The 6,586-nt window shown below is 39.8% G+C and overlaps 1 pseudogene; it reads left to right on the top strand.

The window, feature by feature from the left end:
• The first annotated feature begins 5,637 nt into the window (after positions 1–5,637).
• LOC105236542 lies at positions 5,638–6,078 on the top strand (annotated as a pseudogene).
• The last annotated feature ends 508 nt before the right edge of the window (positions 6,079–6,586 follow it).

Here is a 6,586-nt window from a genome sequence, read left to right as displayed (position 1 = left end):
ATGACCACAGATAATAGGAATGAAACAGGGAAGTAAAGAGTGCTAATACCAGGAGATAGTTTGCTACTATGGGAATCTGGTTACTCCATCCCTCAGTAATCTGAGAAGCTTAAGAAATGTGTCTAGGAATCATCTGCCCACTGGAAGAGAGAGAGTCATTTATCCATCTGCTTTGCACCCCTGCACTTCTAGGTGGTACATGCATGAGTACAAAGGAATTACCATTGGTCTCCCATGGTATTGTATGAGAGAAGGTTAGAACTAGGAAGGTAGAGGCACTCAGTTCAGGCTTGATGCTCTTAGATAAAGTGGCAAGCTGCTATCAGGTTAACCTGCACAAAGAAGATGCTAGAAGCCTGTGAAGAACTGATTGCTACAGCAGTGGTTGGAATAGAAAGTATGGCCAGACAATTTAAACTGATATGCAAAAGGTGTCCATAGTAATTATTTTCCATAGAGGAAATATAGGACTTTCCAATAAGAGATCATTACTTTTCCAATCTGTCACCAACAGAATAATTGGCAGAAACGATATTCTGGAGAGTTTTTTTATTTGTTGTTTTACCTGAGGAGGTTGGTAAGGGGGCAGTTAGGGCATAACCCTTTGCTCTTGGAATTTTTGTTTTATTGTCTTGGGAGAGTATCAATAGAATCAGTTTAGTTCCCTAGCCTTAGCTCAACAAAATAGAACTTTAAGTACCTTTGTTAAAGCAACCTTTAGCATTAGTTTGTCCCACATGTGAATTCATTAAATGACATTGCATTTTCACTGAAACTCTTTTGTGCTGTTAATTTAAATCAACATATTTGATATTGAATTGTTTTGTCAATTTCATTTCTGAGTCACTCAGCTTGGAGCAAAGTAATAACCAACCCCTACCAAGAGGAAAAATGAAATAAAAAAGAAAAACAAAACCAAATAGTAATCCCAAGTGCCTCAGTTTCATAATTAATATAAACAAAAGCATGTTTAATCTGTTCTCAAGTGTAAATAACATCAACAGCATAGTCACAGCTCACAAATGCGATTTATGGAACAATTTAATAAAGGAGGAAAACAAGTTTATCACAGCATGCTTCATATTTCAAAAATAAGTTGCTGTAACTTTAAGAAAGGCAATTCAGAAAACTTAAGTTACAATAGGAGAAATGATACCAGTCTAGCTTTCCAGGAAAAATTCTAACAGTGACCCTACTTATTATGTTTTATGATACCTTTTTAAAATCTAAAGGAATTCTAATTAAACATTTCTCCTCTCTTCCCTCTTCAGTTTTGAGACAAAACCTGTTTTAGTGGAAAGAATGCATATATTCATACTAACTTGAGAGAATGACAAATTGAATTCATTAATGTAATAGTTACTATCACTATTACTGGTGATTGATAACATTTACTGGCATACTTTCAGGAAGAATTCAGCAAATATTACCCAGTTCCAATCCAAAAGTAGCCTATAGACTCAAATTCTTTTCCATCCTATTCCAGTAAACTAATTAAAAAACAGTCTCAAATAAAACTCTGATTAGGGTAAGATTATCTTTAATGAATCTCCCTCTTTTTGTATGTTCTTCATCATTATTTACTTCTTTCTGTAATAGAGAACAAGCCAGACATCCCTGTTCCTAGCCATGCCCTGTCTTCTCACGCAGCTCCCAGACATCAGAATTGTCCTTCTCGGATGCCTGCTGTTCAGGATTTAAAGAGATAGTTTACAATGAATTAAGAGATCTTCATGACAGCTTAAAGATGGGCACAAAGTCTTTAACTTTTCTCTGATTGGGAGATAGGGTTTAATTTCCCTCCCTCAAATGTGGGCTGGCTTGTACCTGCTTTATCCAATAGAGAACCATAGAAGTGGTATTTACCAGATCCAGGCCTACTATTTAAGAAGGCTGCCAGTTTCTGCCTCGCCTGAGAGCCCCAAGCCACCATGTGATGTTGAGCCACCACAATAACACATTCATCTGCATTGCTGGGAAGACTACAAGAAGTCCAGAAACTATATGGAGTAAAAAAAAATTTCAGCTTTCCCTGCTGAGATGCGAGGCATATGAGTGAAGCCATTCTATATACTCCAGATGAAACTAGCTTCCAGGTAAATATCACCAAGTGGCCTAGTTAATATGAGATAGTGCAGAATTGACCAGCAGAAGCCTGGGCAATCGAATTCCTGACCCACAAAGTCATGAAATATAAAAACGGAGAGACCCTAAGCGCTGGCAGTTTATTATTCAACAACGGATAGCCCAAATACTACGGTGTTTTCCATATATGACTGATCTACAGACCAACTAGTTCAGCATAACATGGAGGAGGGAGTTGCGCTTGTTTTTGCTATTTTTAGTGTATATAACTTGACTCCATTTTTAGAACATTCTTATTCAATGGGTCTAGAGCAGAGCCCAGAAATATATGCACATCTTATATTCTAACATGAAAAGCTTTCATGGAAATCTCAAAAACAAACCTGACAGGTACCTGTTCTCTGTTTGAACATTCAAATGATAGAGATCTATCCATCTCACAAAGTAAACCCAGTCTTAATTATGGAAATGCTTTTCCTGAGGGTAGAAGAGAATGATTCATAGGTCAAATGTCTCTGAAAAACTCCGTGGCAGGAATTCATGAGCCACTAATGCTGTGCTATTAATCGATTCGACTGCATCACATGCTTCTTTTGGTCCAGCTTTGAACTGATACTCTTGGTTCAAAATCATAAAAGAAAGAATCCATTTGGCTCAGTTCATCTATCTTTGGGCAGAGCACTTTATGCCAAACCTTGTCAGAGGCAAATTGATCAGCCTAGAATCTGCTAAGTAAAGTGCCCATACTGGGCCAATTAGCTGTGGCCATGGAACTAGGTCATGTACTCTATCTAGAACATGACTATTCAGAGTGGTAGAGTATAGGGGCAGATAATCTCCCAGAAGGAAATGTAAAGAAACCAACTATGTGAGGCGCATCTTATGTATTTTCCTTCACACGCAAGCCTTTAATATTTGGAAAGATTAATTACCCACACCCAGACATATCACCCAGAAATCAGAAAACTGAAAAGGCAAAGAAAACACGAAGGTATCACAGAGGTAGTAACTGCAGGTACTACCCTATGACTGGGGGAACAAAGGAAGAAGACAGAATTATTAGAATTTAGATGCTTGTGGGAGGGTCCTACAAAGCTAGGAGTCAGACCTATGAAGAAAAGACGACAGCTTTGCTGGTAACTAATATCTCAGGAGCTTGAAAAGGGGAACTTCTGGGTCTAGGACACACACTTCTGACCAGGAGGTGCTCTGAGCATTGCTACATTAGTGCAGCAATAGCATGAAAACAAATATAAACCTCAATACAACTGAGACAATGGAACTATTACTCTATTTGTTCAGGCTACTATATTCCTATCATAGGCCAGAAAACAACTATGCCACACTGTAAATTTTTATTAATCTTTCAGTAAACTGTAGGATTTTTTTTTTAAGATTTTACTTACTTGACAGAGACAGTGAGAGAGGGAACACAAGCAAGAGGAGTGAGAGAGGGAGAAGCAGGCTTCCTGCCAAGCAGGGAGCCCGATGCGGGGCTCGATCCCAGGACCCCGGGATCGTGACCTGAGCCGAAGGCAGACGCTTAATGGCTGAGCCACCCAGAAGCCCCAGGATGTTTGTTTTTTAACATGAATTCCCACTATACCAGGTTTTACCCAGTCTTTGCTTAGGTAGTTGACCCTAAACTCTGCGCTAGATTACAATTTATGCACATAAATGTTCATGCTTCATTCAGGCTGTTCTACCTTTTTTTCTTTTTTCAGTCATCCAAAATACTGTCTCCCCCATTTTGAGAAACTTTGTGCTCATTTATGAAGTCCTCGCCTACCCTATATTTTGATTTTTTTTCCTGTTTGATGAAGAACAAAAAAGAAAATCGTATGTTAGATCATTCAACTTTATTCAGAAATTTTTTCCATGATGTGGACCTTTTTCTTGTTCTTCCTCACTTCTCAGCAAATTAAAATATATTTGTGATGTCCTTACCATCTTTCTCCAAGTCCACACCCTTTCTGTTCATGGAATTCAGTGGTTCGTGCTCCTCCTTAGCCTCTGTCTTCAACTAGACCTCCTTAAACTCACGTTCATAATTATTAAAATCTGAATTTTTTTCTTAGTATCATCTAGACAGTGAACAGGGAGAATTATAACCACGAAGGTGAAAACACACTAAAGTCAGTAAAGCTAGCATGACTTATTGGTCAAGTGTTTGAATTCATACAAGAGAGATTTGGCAGAGGTACTTAACATGAATGGCATAAAGGGTTTCTATTTCATTGATTTGTATACCAAGCACCACTGAAGATCTTAACTGGTTTGTGCTAAGGCCCTACAATATGCATTCGGGGGTAAAAATAAAACAAACAAACAAACAAAAAAAAAAAAAACCACCTAGATAATTCTGCTATGCATCGCCAATTAAAAAAACCAGAATTTGAGTATCTCTAATAACCGTTTACAGAAAACCACATTTTCCATATTTAATCTCAAAAGCTTCTTATCCTAATAACCTAAGAAAAACTCTAATTCTATCTGGTCAACTGATTTTTTTTTTATCTAGTCAACTGATTTTTTAAAAACATTTCTATCTTGGATAATTAATAAAATTTGTCAGAGTGGTTCCCTACTGGACAAAGTATTAAAATGGGATCCTTTTATTATTAAAGTGATTGTGTATTCTTGCTTGGTTCTTTAGTTTAATAGTTCAGAAATTAATAAGTACCTATCTGTACCAGACACTGGATATGCAAGTGACTGGAATCTGTAAAAAAGAATAAAGAACACTTCTATTGTTTGGGTACTAAATGAGAAATATTTATGGAAAAGATAAATACTTATTAAATAGTAATTCCTTGTCCTCTAAATACATATGGCTAACCATAGTTGAAATATAAATTTATAACAGATTCAGAACTTGTTTTAATACTAATGACCATATATTAAGTAATGGGCACTACATAAGCATTGCAGAAACAAATGGCTATGGTGCGATTTTTGTCCCCAAAGAATGCAGTCTTCATGTGGAATGAAAGACAATGGAAGACTAGTCCCTTCTCAGTCATGTTTTCATGAACTCCTCAAAATTTCTCAGTTTTGACATTGTAATTAATATTGTCTATAAAATAGTACTAATCACACTCCATCACTGGGAGGACCATAACTTATTTTTCCAGTCATTTTTGGGGTCAGATTGACCACAACTACTGTCTGACCCACACATCTATGAAAGCATTTGCATGTTCCTAAGAGCTCACCGCCCAAGGTGAGGACATTAGTTCAGCTATGCAATAATGATTAGATAACCCTATGTATTTCAAAATCATCACCATGATACATACCACCAACTGCATGCACAGAAGAAGGAAGACCTGTACCTGAAGTTGACCCAAAGAACAATCCTTAGGATGGGCTGTTATTTAGAGCCCATGGAGGACTTACCTTGCAGGAACATCACACAGAGGTGGCCCTGCACAAAAAGAATAAGTGAGGCATGAACTTCCCCATCCATGGTGTGCATGGGGCACCATCCAGGTCAACCCCACGGCCTGGCACTGCCTCTACACCCATGTGCTGATGCCCTAGCCCTGGCTCATGGAGCTTGTCTACCTTGTGGAGATCCCGTGTCTAGAACAAGTGGTTGATGGCATACGCTGTGTTCTACACAGGAACGTGTCCTGAATGGGGCCATGTTTTGAAGGAGTCCCAAGTGGTGGGCACCCCCATCTTTGTCGTGAAGGCTTACCTGCTAATCAATGAGTCCTTTGGCTTCACTACCAACCTGAGGTCCTACACAGGCAACAAGGCCCTCCCCCGGTGCGTGTTCCACCACGAGCAAATCCTGTCCCCGGAGACCCCTTCCACAGACCAGCCAACCCACCAGGTGGTGGCAGAGATCCACAAGCGCAAAGGCCTGAAGAAGGCATCACAGCCCCTGGCAACTTCCTCAACAAATTGAAGGCAGCCTTCCCAGCAGTCCCCGCCACCAGGGAGAGACTGGATGCCACAACTGGGCCCACCAACCCAAGGATCTAGTAAAACAACAAGCTCTCCAATTCTCTTCATGACACCTGGAGACTGTCCAGACATGGGGTGCTCCACCTGACAGGCCTGAGGCCCAGTCCATGCCATTGTTCAACATTAACACTTGATGCCCTCTCTTTTGCTATTTACTTCAAGATTGAGGGGTAACAGAAATTGCAGCAGGAACTTACTGGGCTGGTGGGGGAGGGGAATGGTACACCCAATAATTTTTTCCTCATTTCTTCAGAGGGAAATTCAAAGGTCCCACCAAAAATTTAAAATGTACACAATAAGAAGTTTAAAAACGGAGTTTTAGGGCCGCGTGGGTGGTTCAGTTGGTTAAGTGCCTGCCTTTGGCTCAGATTTTGATCTCGGGGTTCTGGGATCCAGTGGCAGGGCCCCCTGCTCAGCAGGGAGTCTGCTTCTCCCTCTGCCTCTCCACCACCACCCCACACCACACCCTCACACCCCGCTTGTGCACGCTCTCAAATAAATCTTAAAAAAAAAAGTTTCATAAAAA

This window comes from Ailuropoda melanoleuca, chromosome 7 (genome assembly GCF_002007445.2).
Source record: "Ailuropoda melanoleuca isolate Jingjing chromosome 7, ASM200744v2, whole genome shotgun sequence".
Taxonomy (NCBI): Eukaryota; Metazoa; Chordata; class Mammalia; order Carnivora; family Ursidae; genus Ailuropoda; species Ailuropoda melanoleuca.
The sequence above is the reverse complement of the archived record's forward strand: the minus strand, read 5'-3'. Positions and strand labels throughout refer to the sequence as shown.